Source organism: Protomyctophum bolini, assembly GCF_963924005.1.
Source record: "Protomyctophum bolini genome assembly, chromosome: 17".
In the NCBI taxonomy this organism is placed as follows: domain Eukaryota; kingdom Metazoa; phylum Chordata; class Actinopteri; order Myctophiformes; family Myctophidae; genus Protomyctophum; species Protomyctophum bolini.
The window spans coordinates 8,613,212-8,630,475 of NC_137878.1; the positions used below are offsets into that span (position 1 = coordinate 8,613,212).

The 17,264-nt window shown below is 44.3% G+C and overlaps 1 protein-coding gene across 1 annotated transcript in view; it reads left to right on the top strand.

Annotated features, from left to right (window-relative positions):
* The first annotated feature begins 251 nt into the window (after positions 1-251).
* The window catches only part of pals2b (protein associated with LIN7 2, MAGUK p55 family member b), a 51,409-nt gene continuing 34,396 nt past the window's right edge, over positions 252-17,264 (top strand). Inside the window, exons 1-2 of the mRNA XM_080786891.1 lie at positions 252-450; positions 15,174-15,246. The gene's annotated coding sequence lies outside the window, so the exon portion shown is untranslated. The remainder of the gene's footprint in view (positions 451-15,173; positions 15,247-17,264) is intronic.

Here is a 17,264-nt window from a genome sequence, read left to right on the forward strand (position 1 = left end):
TTACAATTCTATCAGTCGAACGGCCGCGTTTTACAATTCTATCAATCAAAAGGCACACACACGCACGTACGCACGCACACACACACGCGCGCACACACACAAGGGAGGGGGGGGTGTAGGATCTCGTCACTGCCATAAGTGCCATTGGTCTTTGGTGCCTGACGTCACGGAGCAGAGGCGGGGCATGCCGCATTGATTGGCACCGTGTTATATTCCGTGGTAGTTAGTTCAGTTGTCCCACGGAGGCGAGCGACATACATACAGCTGAGAGAGTGAGAGAGTGAGTGAGTGAAGTGAGTGAGAGAGGGCTGAGTGAGGAGGGGGCTTTGATTCCACAGTTCGAATATTCAACCCGGGACAGTCTAGACTCTAGATAGACAGCCAGTGTGGAGGAGTGGAGGACCCACCGGGAAGAACTCAACGGACGCAGCACGGTAAACGTTTAACGGGGTAAGTAAGTCTGTCCATGTTTTCATTTATTTATTATAAATAAATACAATTATAGGCTACAAGGTCGCTCTCTCTCTCCCTCTCTCTGATCTCTACCACCACTCGCATTAGCTTGAGAGATTCAATTAGACAAGACACTGCAACAGGAGATGCAGGGAGGGAGGGGGAGCCCCGTTATTCCTCAATAATCGGGGGGGAAAAAAATAAATAAACAGCCGTAGATATAGATCAGCTCACAACTGATAGATCAGCTCACACAACCAACGCTGTGTGAGCTTGTAGATCGGCTATTTTCGGCGAGCGACGAACACATCGGGGGTTTTTACCACAGCGGCTTTATTTGTTTGAGAGCTACTTTTAGCAGCAGCAGTCAGCCAGCCAGACACCAACCAACTGGACGGACGGACGGTGCTTCCCTCTTCCTTTTCCTGCTTTGTGGACTGGAGGAGGAGCAGGGTACCGTTTTTTATTTATTTATTTGGGGGGGTAGCTACGCACGCACGCACGCACACACACACACACACACACACACACACACACAATGGCTGTGAGTAATAGGTAACAAAAATGGCCGCACGTGTGTTGGCCGCATCTATATTGTGTTTAATTTTAATTCATACAATTGCCTGGACTGGACTCTACCCGGGGGGAGGGGGAGGGGGGGGGGGGATGATCTTTGGTGGTGGACTTGGCTGTTCCGCCGCTGCCGGGACGGTTCGGTTCGGGACGGGACGGGACGACAGCAGGGAGTCAGTCGACAGACCAGCGCAGTCGACTGTCCCCAAAAATGAAATGAATAGCATGCGTGCGTGCTGCGACACGCCATGCATGGACCTGCACTCCTGCAGGGTATAGACTTTAAAAATATCTCGGATATGAAATTATTGATTTACCTCCTCCTTTACATAGTAATGCTATGGGGGGGGGGGGGGGGTCTATCATATTATGTGTTTGTTTTCAGGCAGCAGCATGCACTATAGCAGCAGCGACGACAACAACAATAACAGCAAAGCATTGTTTGTAATATTGAACTGATGGAGAAGGGATCGGATAACCAGTTGCCTGGCACAGTCTGTCTATGATATTGATTTTTTGGCCCCCCTTCCACACTGCTTCTCACATCCTCTGAAAGCCCCCGACACACACACACACACACACACACACACACACACACACACACACACACACACACACACACACACACACACACGTGCGTGCACGAGATGCATGAGTGCCCCGTGAAATGACAATGCACTTACACAATAGCAAAACCAATTTATAAAAGTACCCTAATCAGACTATACACTTATAGCGCAATAGACCGTCCATCAAGACCTTCTGGCCATTGATGGAACGCCTGTGGACTTTGAATCAAGTTGAACGCATATAGAATGAAAGGTTTTATTTTATTATAGTGAGAAAGTCTACTTCAAACTGCTCCAGGTGATGGGGGGGGGGGGGGGGGGGGGGGAGGAAGAGCCTGTGCACTTACTTACGTAACATCCTTGGGGGGATCCTTTGAAAGGAAGGGCCTACGTTTTATAGGAGAGGCCTGCACCGCATCCTGTTACCTGAGAAGGCTGTCCTAGATCCGTTCGCGATTGAGCTGTCGTTTATCGGTCTTCGTTTTTACCATGATAATCGGATGCAATTAGATTTGAACAGATTAACGGGAGGAAGGAAATGAGACAGAGGCCCATTACAGCAAACCGGCGATTCTCCGACGGGAATATTGGTCAAGGTGCTTGGGCGTCACTCAGACGTGACTTTTTTAATGTTTCTTTTGTGGTTTTCACCTATATTTTATATTTTTGAGGGGCGCTATACACAGGTTTAATGTTTGTCTTTAGTTCAACGTTTGTGTAGTAAACGCATTGACAATTAAGGGAAAATGTACGTCATAATGTGTCGTTCACGTCATATTGTCTCTTTATTGTTAATGGCGTTTGATGTTTGTGTTGGCACCGTTTGTTTCACATCACCATCACGTCGCCTGATCAACATGAGTTAGACTTTCATATATTAGCGCCCCTCACTTCACACAGGTGTGATTCTTTATGGAGGGATAGACACAGTAGGCCGACAGGAAATGGGGAGAGAGATGGGGGGGGGGGTGAGATACATAAAGGCCGTCGGAATCGGGAGTCGAACCCGTGGTACACTGCCAGACTGGATTACCAGCCAAGGTGCCTGGACCGCTGAGCCACGGCCCAGGCTCAGACGTGACTTTGACTTCCATAGTGACCTTTGTTATTGTGCTTGTGTCAGTGGAATATTAGGTTCGAGGTCAGGTTACAGTGTGGCAAAAAAAAATAAGGTTGTATATGCGACGAAAAAGGGTTCGCTTCAAAAGTGTATCCTAAAGCGGATATCTGCAGTATATGCTGATAATGTAAGCAAGCATGACATTCCTCAGGGGTCATAATAATATAGAATTGTTTATCTTATGGATAGGCAAGTGTTTTAAGGGTCATGCCATAATGTGTTTGTGAACCTTGTGAGTTGAGTTGAGTTCGACAGAGAGCCTTTTACAATAAGAGTGTTTCCACCCTCATGTGTGTAAGGTACCAAGTAGGTGGGAGGAAATTAAAACTTGAACTACTAGTTTAGAAGGAGCTTACTTGTTACTTCCACCCAGTATGGAACATTAGACAGAATGTCGTCTATTGTTCCAATGCGGTCAGACAGTGAGTCACTTCTAGTGCAGGCCTAACGTGAAATGTCCTACAACACCGTCCTCCATTTTTAATAGTACGCACTACGCAGCTAGAATAATATTATGCGGAACGAATGATAACTCGATGGTGGCATGATAGAGAGAGAGAGAGAGAGAGACAGAGAGTGAGGGAATGAGAGATAAGCCACAGCACACACACATACGCAGAAAGACAATAAATACACATAGGCACACACAGACACTGTGTGTGTGTGTGTGTGTGTGTGTGTGTGTGTGTGTGTGTGTGTGTGTGTGTGTGTGTGTGTGTGTGATGAGCAGGAGACGTGTCATAGGGCAATGGTCAATTGGTCATGTCTGCTGTTAACCACACACACACACACACACACACACACACACACACACACACCCATAATCAACTCTCCCAACTAAGTCTGTTCCTTCGAGAGGACTTGTTATAAAGAGTCAATGGTGCATTTAATGTTAGTGTTGTTTTTGTCAACTAAAACTAAGTGGTAAAATGACTACCTTTTTTCACTGACGAAAACTAAATGAAAACTAAGCTATGATGACTAAAACAAAGACTAAATATATTGACAATTACGTCAATAGATAAAAAACTAGACTAAAATGTTAGGAAGGGACTATAGTGCACAAGAGATCCAGTGGAAGTCATTTTACACTTGGTTGCATGCTGAAAATAGCCGATCTACAAGCTCACAACGTGTCGCAGCGCGTCGCGTTGTGAGCTTGTAGATCTGCTATTTTCAGCAAAAACAGTCATTACGGCGGCATCAAGGCCCGCCAAAATGCACTTTAGTCCACTAAATCAACTGTAGATTTAGTCGACTAAAGTCTTATGACATCTAGTCGACTAAAACTAGACTAGACTGTTCCATGTAACTAAAATGTGACTTAAACTAAACATAATAACTATTCAAGAGACTATGACTAAAACTAAAATCTAAAACACTGCTCATCGGGACCAGTGAGTTAGGGGTTCAGTGTCTTGCTCAAGGACACTTTGGCAGGAACCCAGAGGGAGCCTGGGATTGAACCTTGCGACTCCCAAGCGGCCGCTCTTCCTCCTGAGCCACTGCCGCAACTAACCATAACTAACCTATAACTAACTAACTAACCATACCCTTGCTGTGCGGCCAGGAGAACGCACCAATGATTGATTCAGACCAGTGGTTCCCAAAGTGGGGTCCGGGGACCCCCAGGGTTACCTGAGGGAGTTCCAGGGGGTCCCCAGCTACATGATAGTTTGTAACCAAATGGACCAAATGGTCTGTAACGGGTCCATTTGGTTCCATTTGTACACTCTCAGAGTTAAATTAACATTGATTTTACAATATAAATTGTCCCAGAGAGATATAAATGCTATTAAATGGGGGTCCGTAGACTAATGCATGTCAAACTGGGGGGGTCCTTGAAATTAAACGGGTTGAGAATCACTGCAAGAGCCGTAGAAATCTTCTCTTATGGGGGTCCCGGCATATCCTTTCAAATGAGGGATCCGCGGGGCTAATTAGTGTCAATTTGGGGGTCCTTGACATGAAAATTGGGAACCACAGAATGATTCCAGACCATTCAGTGGGGAAGCATTCATTCAAATGAGCGGTGTCATTATTCATAGCTTGTCAAGATCAATAGTGTTTCTTGACTTATGCTATATATTATTGTTTGTTTTTGCCCCCAGTCAGACCAGAGCTGATGTGTCATATTGTGTCTTATCGCTCATGGGCAAACAGTTTCCTGAAAAACCTATGTTTCTATATCAGCGGTGCTCAACCTTTTTCGCGTCAAGGACCCCCAGACTTGATTCCATATAGAAACAACACATATTGACATTGACAAATAATAACCGGAGCAGCTGCTTGACAGCCAGCTTACGGAAAATCACAAAAATGGCGTGTAGCTGGATTCTATGTGAGTATAGAGAACATGACCTCTAACCGGAGGACATGGGTAATACTAGTCATTGTCATATGACCATGTTGGCTCGCTGAGAATGACTGTGTGAACTAGGCCAGTGGTTCCCAAAGGGGGGTCCGGGGACCCCCCCCAGGGGTCCTTGAGTGAGTGAGTTCCAGGGGGTCCCACTGATAAATGATATAGTTTGGAACCAAATTGGACCCTTATGGGTCTGTAACTCTGAGAGTGTATACAAATGGAACCAAAATGGAACCAAATGAAACCAACTGGACCAAATGGAACCACACGGTCCATTTGTACACTCTCAGAGTTAAATTAACATTGATGTTACAATATAAATTGGGGGTCCCACCCAGTCCCAGAGATAGAAATGCCATTAAATGGGGGGTCCGTAGGCTAATGCATGTCAAACTGGGGCATCGTTGAAATGAAACCGGTTTAGAATCTCTGCTATAGAGCCATACAAATCTTCTCTCATTGGGAGGGTCGCTGGCATATCTTTTTCATAAATGGTGGGTCTAATTAGTGCTAATTAGTGTCAATTTGGGGGTCCTTGACATGAAAAGGTCTGGGAACCAACCACTGAACTGTAGGCTTTAACCCTGCTGTGCTGAGGACGGTGTCCTTGGAAGAAGGCTTGGAACATTCTGGTAATGATGCCCATGGCTTCATGCACTGTGGCTGCTGCTGCCGACTGGCTGGCCTGGTTTCACCCTTCTGTTTCTTATGTAACACAGCAGTCTGGAGGAGAGATAGATCTGCCTTTCACTTTCACCTCATTCACCCCTGGCTGCCTGTCCCCCCTCCTCCAGCAGCATGCTAATTTTTTTCACTTTTGTATAATCCTGCCTCCATCTGTGCATTGCAGGGTACTGCGTGCGCGCGTGCATGTGTATGTGTGTGTGTGTGTGTGTGTGTGAGACTGTGTGTGTGTGTATGGGGGGGGGGGGGGGTTGTTTGGGTTGAAGAGTTTAAAAGTCACGGCCAAGGTCAAAATAGAGAACAGATGGGCTTTTTGATTAAAGTTGATGGCACTGATCAGTATACTATATAGGGGGAAAAAAAGGTCAAGGTCACCGTCAAGGTGACAAGAACGGAGAGATGTAGGAAAAGAGAGTTATAGGACACCGTTATTATTTAATATTAATAATAATTCATATCAAAAGTAATATAATTAACTTATAGGTTTGATCTTTTTTTCCCCGATCCATGTGTTTGAGTTCTGCTATGTGCTCTGCTATTCTTGCTAGGTTATGTTAGCTTACATTATTTTACATGTTGCGTTTAGTCATTCATAACAACAACAGCAAATTCTATCTCCTGTCATACCTCTATCTGTATGTCTTCATTAACACAGTTAGGCCTGACGTCGAATATAAAAAAAAAAATGTCTTCAAAATCCTGACAGTTTTCTGAAAAACCTCATGTTTCTGCATCGGTGCAGGTTCTCAATATTTCATGTCAAGAACCCCAAAGATTTGAGTTAAAATGTTCACTCTGTAAGTCTGTAATAATATATTATGCAAAGATTTGAGGCACATTTTCACGATCTTTCAAAAATAGCAGACCTATGAGCTTGTAGATCTGCTATTTTTCAATAGCTATAACACCAAAAGGTGGGTTCTCGCCCAAAATGGGTTAACAGAACACAGTCAGCAGTAACGGGGTCAGAGAGAAGCACGCGTCGTACTGCTGATGTGATGTAATGAGGTGTGTCTTCACATGCGCTCATTAGGATCGCTGCTCGTTACGCGGCATGGCCTTGCAGCTGATGGGCTGAGGAGGACTAGAGGCTTATAGAACGCTGTCTCTTCCACAGCAGCTCACAGCATTACTGTACAAGAAAATAGTATTGAGGCTGACTGGTGTTGACATAAGACCAATGGCACAACAGTTCACGGCAGTGTAGCCGCGCCGAGAATAGGCAATTTAAAAGCTATACGGCGGCAAGCGGGCAAGCTTGTGGACCGGGCCCACTTTCGGCACCGCCGTACAATGGAGTATAATGGCTACAATGGAGTATAATCCATCTTGCCTTCTTTTTTTCCCAGGTTTTTCCGGTTCTCTTTATTTTGTTTTACTGAGAATAAGGTTAGGAATAAGTTTAGGGTTAGGCATAGTTTTACTGGGGTTACGTTTAGGAATAGGGTTAGGTTTTGGAACAGTTTTTACTGAGGTTAAGGTTATAGGAATAAGGTTAGGTTTAACCGTTTAAGCATAATGTACTAAAGTTACTTTAGGAATACCAGGCTGAGCAGTTCCGCCGGCTGTACGCCCGGTACGAGTTGGTAAAAGGGCGACTCCGTTGGTATTCAAATATATGAATGGTCAGATTAACGTTGGTTAGAGACATGTGTGCTGCTAACTCTTGTTACAATATCTTATTATAATGGGTGGATTATATTATTGGGATATTTCAAACTAGTGTTCACAAGTAGACATTAAAAACTAACTCGCCGCCAAGATCATCTTTTGACGTCTTTTTTTCCCCAATGGCGCTCAGCGCCAAGATCGTCTTTTGATGTGTTATTGATTCAGAATGGAATCGCTGATATCCACTGTCCTGCGTCCTGCGTCCCATCGCTATAGACAAATGTCTGGCTGGGCTAGGTGCCTCGACCAAGATGGCATAGACTCCTGTAATGACCGCCATCTTAAAACGATTTTCTTTTCTCTGAATCCTGCATCGTTCTCACGATAATTGTAAAAAACTTCTTGTTTTTACAAAAATTCTGCCTAACGATGATGTCACTGGTGGACGGGTTTCTGAACTGCCCACAACCCTCCTATATGAGACACAGACAGAGTAAAAAAAAGTGTGCCATTTTATCCTGATTATTATTAGTGAGGACCTATTATATGAAGATAGGTTGAAAAGTAGTGAAGTGGTCCTTTAACTACCAGGTTACAGGCAAACAAATGCAACGTCGATGACAGCAATAGCAAATGTATGATTATTACTATAGTGTTGTTGTTCTTCTGCTAAGATGTCTATCTTGGCATTCAATCTTCTTATTCAGTCTTCTACATGAAGAATGACCTGAATTCAGTGTGGTTATATGTCTAGAGGCAGCTAGGGGCTGATGGGTAGTTATCCATTCTACTTTAGACATATGTTCACATGTGCGCGCGACGCGCGTACACAAACACACACACACACACACACACACACACACACACAGCCTCCAGCAAGGGGTCACCACCACCAACAACAACAACGCGTCCTAATTGCCCTTCACTATACTCCCTGCAGGAGCCAGGGCCAGCCTGACCCAGGGGGAGGACATCTTGGCAGCATGGCGGCTTATACAAGCCTCCATTGTGAATGATTTTCAAGTCATTGAGAGAAAGTCAGAGTGACGGCTATTAATCTGTGCACTTTTGATCCACGGAGGGAGGGCGAGAGAGAGAGAGAGAGAGAGAGAGAGAGACATAGACCAGGGTGACCCTCTCTAATGGTCCTGCTGTTGATGTTGTCCTTTGACTTTGCTTACATACATTTAAGCGTAAAGTGTAAATGGTTTTCGTTTCTACGAATGCACTACATTTCTATAGCACCGTTAAAAAAAAGAATCTAAAGCCCTATTTAATGCACCACCACTCCAAAAATATATTGATGCCTCATTGGTCGCTGGAGAGAACCGTCCGCCTCTCCAACGGGAGGAGGAAGTCAAGCGGACTCTCGGAAGACGAGTGCTAAGGAAAGGTTGCGATGAGATGCAGACGTCATTAGTAGCATCAGTAACACCTGTGTACTGTGTAGTAGGGAAGTGGCCCAAGTTCTTTCCAAAACGGCTTGTATATATACATCCCATTGGTTCCAACTAAGACAGCCACTCTATACCTCCTGGCCTGGGCCACTGTATGCAATGCAATTCATTATGTGTCCCATGCATGTAATCCTGTTTCATGCCCCCCCTCCCCCCCTCCCCTAAGGGGATATACGACAACGTGCCATTGCCACTATTCAATGGCATCTTTGCATGGAGAGGCCGACAGCACAGGCTCCATCTTCTGACGGGTATATAGCTGGAGAACATACGACGTCATACTGTTGTAAGCAGTGTTGATTTGGTCGACTAATACTATGACAAAAGAATGTCACTGACGAAAACTGAACGGAAACTAAATGAAAAACTAAGCTATGATGACTAAGACTAAATGTATTGACAAGTGGATCCAGTAGCAGTCATTTTACACTTGGTTGCATGTTGAAAATAGCAGATCTACAAACTAAAGTGTAAAATCAATCATTAGGACGGCACCAAGGGCCAGGCCCACCAAAATACATCTTAGTCGACTACCTAAACTGTAGATTTAGTCGACTAAAATGTTATGATAAATATTAGTCGACTACAACTACTGAAGACTAACACTAAAACGTTCCAGGTGACTAAAACTAAATGAAAACTATTCAAGAGACTATGACTAAAACTAAAATCAGAATTTGCTGTCAAAATCAACACAGGTTGTAAGTACAATTTACACGCGCACGCACGCACACACACACACACACACACACACACACACACACACACACACACACACACACACACACACACACACACACACACACACACACACACACACACAACACCCATTGACGGGGTGAAAACGGTGATGATCCGTTGCAGCGTTTTACACAAAAACAGAGCCTCTGATCCGCTGTAATCCCTCTTTCATGAGCTGTCCGTCATGTGGCTGCCTGGCAACCAACCGGAGAGGGGTAGTGGGAGGGCTTTGGTTGGTCCTGCTGACTGGCCAATGGTAGCCAGGAGCGACTATTATCTGGTAATGGTCTTTGTGTGTGAGTATAGACGGTGGGGACAGATACAGTAGCTCAGTGGTTCCCAAACTTTTTCATGTCAGGGAGCCCCAAATTGACACTAATTAGCCCTGCGGACCCCTTTTTGAAAATATATGCGAGGGACCATGAGAGAAGATTTTTACGGCTCTAGCAGTGATTCTCAACCCGTTTAATTTCAAGGACCCCCCAGTTTGACATGAATTAGTCTACGCACCCCCATTTAATGTCATTTCTATCTCTGGGACCCCCAATTTATATTGTAAAATCAATGTTAATGTAACTGAGAGTGTACTTAATGGAACGGTTCCATTCGTACACTCTGAGTTACAGACCCTGCATAAGGGTCCATTTGGTTTCATCATTTATCTGCATGGGGACCCCCTGGAACTCCCTCAAGGACCCCTGGGGGTCCCCGGACCCCACTACCCCACGACGGCATCAAGGCCCGGCAAAAATACATTTTAGTCGATTAAATGAAATGCAGATATTTAGTCGACTAAAACTAGACTAACACTAAAACATTCCAGGTGACTAAAATGTGACTAAAACTAAATGAAAACTATATTCAAGAGACTAGTCTATGACTAAAACTAAAACTGCTGTCAAAATCAACACTGGACTGTCACACTGATTACAACACATGCTCAGGTGTGTTGTACTATCCACATAATATGACTGACCATGAAAACCTGTGGTGTAAAGTAACTATGTACATTTACTTAAGTACTGTACTTAAGTACAATTTTGAGGTAGTTGTAGGCCTAATTTACTTGAGTATTTCCAGTTTCCCAATACTTCTACTTCTACTCCACTATATCTCGAGAGGCAAATATTTTACTTTTACTCCACTGCATTTATTTGAAAAACTTTAGTTTAATACTAGTTACATTGTAGATTTTAATTACTATAACAAAACAGACTACATTTCAACATTTCAAAAAAAGTACATTTTGATACCAACACTTTTGTACTTTTACTCAAGTAAAAATATAATTCCGGACTTTTACTCGTAAAAGAGTATTTCTATATTGAGGTATTGATAGGCCTACTTGTACTTAAGTCAAATATTTGAGTACCGTATTATTTTCCACCACGGCATTGAAAATATTCATTGTGCACTCAGTTCCAAGATTTATCTGTCCTTGAGTGTGTGTGTGTGTGTGTGTGTGTGTGTGTGTGCGTGTGTGTGTGTGTGTACATACATACATGCACACACACACAGTGCATTGGGTTCATGACCACACAAGCAAGCGATGCATCCGTGCCGCTGTCCCAACTGTCCACATGTGCTGCTCAAGGCTAACACTTTCACAGAGAGCATTCATCCCCGAGCAGCAGAAAAAGACCTGTCTTCTATAGCACTAAATCTAATCACTGCAGCAATTATACAATGTCCTTGTAGTTCTTAAATAAATGCACGACTTGGTGAGAAAGTTGTTCGTTCATTCAGGCTGGCTGCTCTCTCACCCTTATCGGATATCTCTCTGGAGATGCGCTCACCTATTCCCTTTCCTTGCGGCTTTTCGTCACCCCCCCCCCATCCTTTCTATTTGAAGACTTTCCTTAACGAGAGTACTTTCCTTTAACTGCTTCTGTTCTCTCTGTCTTCCCCACGTCGACTCCTAATGTGTAGTGTATCCTTCCCAAGTGTATCCTTGACCCTCTTTTTGGGAGACGTGGTGTTCAGTAACACTTGACACATTCCGGGGCGGGAACCCCTTTTTGGTGTTTTAAACATTGTTATCGAGAAAATGTGATATACTGACTATATACAGTATGCTTTCACCCTAACATTTTTTAACTAAAATCTTTGCTTCTGGGGGGGGGGGGGGGGGGGGTCCCAGCTGGAACAACATTTTCAGATGGGGGTCCGTGGCCAAATACAGATAATTCTGGGGGTCCTTGACATGAAAAGGTTTGAGCACCACTGACATAGAAACATGAGTTTATCAGAAAACTGGACAGAATTGTCCTATAATTGGGTTAATACCACTTCAACGCATCCAATAAAATGTGCTCGCTCTTTCTCTGCAGAACCCGTATACTCCTCCAGACTTATCCTGTTTTAATAGCCTCTTTCTCCGTCTCTCTTCTCCACTCCATTTCCACTCCAGTGTTGATTTTGACACCACATTTAGATTTTAGTCTTAAGTCATAGTCTCTTGAATAGTTTTCATTTAGTTTTAGTCCCATTTTAGTCACCTGGAACGTTTTAGTGTTAGTCTAGTTGTAGTCGACTAAATATCACGAGGTTTTTTTCCCCCCGACTAAATCTACAGTAGATTTATAGGCGACTAAAATGTATTTGATGCCGTCGTAATGACTTTATGATTTTACACTACAACTTAATGATTTTACACTTGCTGAAAATTGCCGAGCTACAACAAGCTCGTAGACCTGCCGTTTTCAGCATGCAAACCCAAGTGTAAAAGGACTTCACTTGTCCACTAGTCCCTTCCTAACATTTGAGTCCATAGTTTTTATTTGTTGACAACATTGTCAATTATATTTAGTTTTAGTCGTCATAGCTTAGTTTTCATTCAGTTTCCATTTAGTTTCCGTCAGTGACCCAGCTCGTCACTCGTACCGTGGCCCAGCTTGGCCCTACAGTGCTCTGTCGCGCAGATGATTCGATGAGGAACGCAGTCGTCCCTTTTCCCCCCCCGGTTGCTTCTTTTTCCTCCATTAACCCATTCTGACCTGAGATCAGATTCATACGAAGGTTTCCACTGGACACACACTGGTCTGATGAACCCCATTCTGACCTGAGATCAGATTCTAAAAAATGTCAGTCGCTCTTTGATTAAAAAAAAATAGCAGACCTACAAGCTCGTAGCGCGCCACTCGGTGGCGCGCTATGAGCTTGTAGATCTGCTATTTTTCAATAGGTAAAGCATAACATGATGCCAACACCAAAATGGGTGCCCGGTCAGAATGGGATAATCTGTTGGGTTGTGTAATGACCACAGACAAAATTCAATCCTAGTTTTTCCTCTCTCTCTCTCTCGCCTCGGTAATGAATCAATTAGCGCTGGCGACTAGCGTGTGCAGGTCAGCCAGCCTGGCGAGAGAGAGGAAGGGAAGGGTCCGGCTAAGTAGACGAGGAGGAGGGCGTGTATGAACGCAACATGCGGTATAGTGCCAAAAGGTCAGGCTAACCTTTTCACTCCAGCTCTCAATTAGACCTCTTTTGCTCTGATTGCACAGAACGTGGGTTCAGTGGTGGAAGGTGTTGTACCAAGTACACAATTTTGAGTGTGTTTGTACTTTCTTGAGTATGTGTACTTCTGTACTTTCACTAGACTTCTACTCCACTACAAATGTTGTACTTTTAATCCACTACAAATATTGACAACTTTAGTCACTAGTTGCTTTGTGGATTACCTTGTCATGCATTAACCACTTCAGCTCTATATGCACATTTCGGCCATTTGAAAAATGGCTATGCGACGCATTTTGCAATTTGTGAGCTTGTAAATTGCTATTTTCAAAAGATTTAAAAGAAAATGGGACATTCTGCACAACGAGCACTTTCCACTTTTAGTACTTTGAGTACATTTTAAATGCCAATGCTTTTGTACTTTTACTTGAGTTCATTTGAATGCGGGAGTTCTACTTGTAACAGAGTACATCCACATTGCAGTATTGATACTTTTACCTTAAGTACAACATTTGAGTACTTTTTCCACCACTGATAGCTCTAAATGTGACTCTTTTGATACAGGCAAGACAGGAGAGGAGAAAAACTATATGTAAACATATATGTATCCAAAATGAGTTAATATCACAGGCAGACTCTTCACGCACTAGAGCATGTCTGAAATAAATGTCAGCGCTGGAATCTCCGACATGTAAATATGAAATAAATGCTTAAACATGTAGCTATAGGTGTAATGTTAGAGACCACTATAGAAGTGAACCTTTCAAGCCTGTTTTCTCAACTCGCTGTTTCTCTGCAAGACATTACTCTCTCTATATAAGTCATATGTTCATGGGTCATCACGTTATTTGGTGGTTATACTCATACAGTATACAGTAATTTCACTTTTTGCTGACTTGCATTTCCTAATGTTCCATCTCCTAATGGCTTTTCAGAGGAGCACAAGCATGGGCAGAGCCAGACGCTATGCCAGAGCTATGCAGCCTCGTTAGAGAAATTATGTTTCAAAACTATTTATTATCCCGTACAGTACCTCTGGGACGGTCGGAGGGGGAATATGGGGTATATGGTATATGGAAGCCCATTTTCGCCACTGAACACTCGTACAAATTATGACAATTATGAAAGAAAGTCTTATTTCTGAGATATTATTTGAGACACATATAATCTCGAAAATCCCCTACTTTCAGGCTCACTTTTGTTTCATTCGGGGGTGTAAATTGGCTTCTACACAGACAGGGAGGGGAGGGACACACGAGTGATGGAAAGAGGAAGGGGGTGTTTTTGTCCACATTCCAAATTAACAGTGGAACTGTGGAAACAAGCTATAGAAAACATAACAAGTGTGTGCAGTTGCGCACGGGGCTTGTTGCCTACACAGTGCATGTGTACGACGAGGCAGCAGCCTGGAAAGCAGTCGAGGCTGCACAGTGAGTTCATTTAACTTTAAAAACCTTGACGCATCACGCATTTAATGAACGCAGTAGTAAGTAGTAGTAGTACATCGCTGTGTCATATTGACCGCTTTCAGTTGGCCCGGTGCCAACTGATGATGCAAGGCAGCATCCTTGAACAGTCGGGAGGACACAACGAATGCTCCTCCGTCTCTCTCCGTGTGAAGGAACAACAACACTATGAGCTTGTAGATCTGCTATTTTTCAATAGCTAAAGCATATTAACATAGTCCCAAAATGGGATAAAGCCTGCGGGGAACAACAACGCACAGGAGTGTCATGAGGGATATGACGATGACGTGTGTAACAGAATGTGTCAAGATGAGTCATTTATACTTGTATGTATATTTCATTAGTCTCTTTGTTGTCTCCGCCGGGCTGAAGGCGTGGCAGAGACTAATATGTTTTTCACCCTGTCTGTCCGTCGTGTGTGTTGTCTGTCCGTCCGTGTGTGTGTGTGTGTGTGTGTGTGTGTGTGTGTGTGTCCGTCTGTCTGTGAGCAGCTAAATCGGCGAGGAGCACCTTTTCGATATAGTTTATCGCTGTCGTGCGAAGGTGGTGTCCACTCGCCGACTGTTATATAGCACATGTACATGCTATTTTCAAACAATTGAGTGTAAAGTAAATCAACCTAAAGTGATGAATCATATCTCTCTCTCTCTCTCTCTCTCTCTCTCTCTCTCTCTCCAGGCTTGACAGATGAGTCAGTAAGAGTATACTCCAGTACGTGCGAGGGTTGGGCTACACCGACTGACTGGCACAGGTGAGCATTTCTCCTCCTCCTCCTCTCTATAACCCATTCTGACCTGAGATCAGATTATAAAAAATGTCTTCTACATCCTGACAGTTTCCATTCTGACCTGAGATCAGATTATAAAAATGTCTTCTATGTCAGTCGCTCTTCGATTTGTCTAAAATAGCAGACCCACAAGCTCGTAGCGCACCACCCGGTGGCGAGCTATGAGCTTGTAGATCTGCTATTTTTCAATAGCTATAAAGCACGACATGATGCTAACACCAACATGGGTCAAGAACCCAGTCAGGACTCCATGACGATGCCACCCATGCAAACCTCCACGCCTTGGATGTTCTTGTACATGTTCTATAATGCTATATTCATGCTTTAGAGACCCTTTTTGACCTGAGAAACATGAATGGTCTCAGAAGAAAATGTTATGAAAGCAACCTTAACGCCTCAAATATTTCAGCTGGTCCGTCGTCCCCCTAAAACATCCGCATTACATGTTCAGTCTTGATATTTTATTTTTGCTGTACTATTCCACGGTTACTGAATGAAACTTACAGTAGGCTACGTCCACTCAGTGAGCTGTCGGTCGGTATATGAGCGTGATTTATCTTCGCTTTATTGTACCTGTAAACTTCATTCTTGCGATAGAAGGCAGATCAGTCACTGAAGCTTACATAATATGGTCACAAACTACAGTTCTTTGGTCATTGACCTGATATAGTGGTTCCCAAAGTGGGGTCCGGGGACCCCTAGGAGTCCTTGAGGGAGTGCCAGGGGGTCCCCCAGCTAAATGATAGTTTGGAACCAAATGGACCCTTATGGGTCTGTAACTCTGAGTGTGTACACATGGAACCAGATGGACCCTAGCCTGGGCAGCATTCCATTTCGGGTTTATGAGTGGGAGTGGATGATATCGCTATACGTCATGTTGTAGTCATTGTTTTGAACTTCCTTTTTCCCCTCAAACCGATTTTTCTCAATAAAAGCCGCAGGCTATACGAGAGCTTTTATTGTTATATGCTTCCGTTTACATATATTTCAGATGGAACTACATCTTTTTCAGATGGGGGTCGGACGGTGGTCAATTACATTATATTTTTGGGGGTCCTTGACATGAAATTTTAGATTCAGAAGACATTTAGTAGAATCTGCTCTCAGGTCTAAATGGGTTCAAATAGAACCTGCACACCAAATTAAACTTCCTAACAACATTCCATCCATTCATGATGGATCTTCATCAGGTTAGAGAGAGGGAGAGGGAGAGGGAGAGAGAGAGATTTCGTAATCCCGTGTTTTACTGTCTGGATTAAAATCCCAACTGTGGGTATGGGGGAGGGATGGTTTTCCTGTGGTGAGCGAGGGAGGGAGGGAGGGAGAGGTAGGGGTGGGGCGGGGGGGAGGATTACACCCCTAGAGATCAGCTCACAACGCAGTCATGTCACCGTGGGAGGGGCTTATGTCACCGTGGGCGGGGCTTGACAGACCCAGAGAAAAAAAGGGTGGAGTCAGCGCGCAAAAAAACAGGCCTCTATTAAACTGACACATGCCGGTCGGTCGGTCGGGGACTTGGCTGAGCTCTCTGGGGACAAATTGAGTCAAAACACCATCGGGCACACGCTGGGATACTTTCTGCACTGGGCACAGCAGGGTGCCAGCTATAGTAGGATAGTTCCTCCACTGTGCACTGGGCACAGCAGGGTGCCAGCATAGTAGGATCCACTGTGCACTGTGCACTGGGCTCAGGGTGCCAGCTATAGTAGGATAGTTCCTCCACAGGGCACAGCAGGGTGCCAGCTATAGTATAGGATAGTTCCTCCACTGGGCACAGGGCACAGCAGGGTGCCAGCTATAGTAGGATAGTTCCTCCACTGGGCACAGCAGGGTGCCAGCTATAGTAGGATAGTTCCTCCACTGGGCACAGCAGGGTGCCAGCTATAGTATAGGATAGTTCCTCCACTGGGCACAGCAGGGTGCCAGCTATAGTAGGATAGTTCGTCCACTGGGCACAGGGTGCCAGCTAGTAGGCCACTACA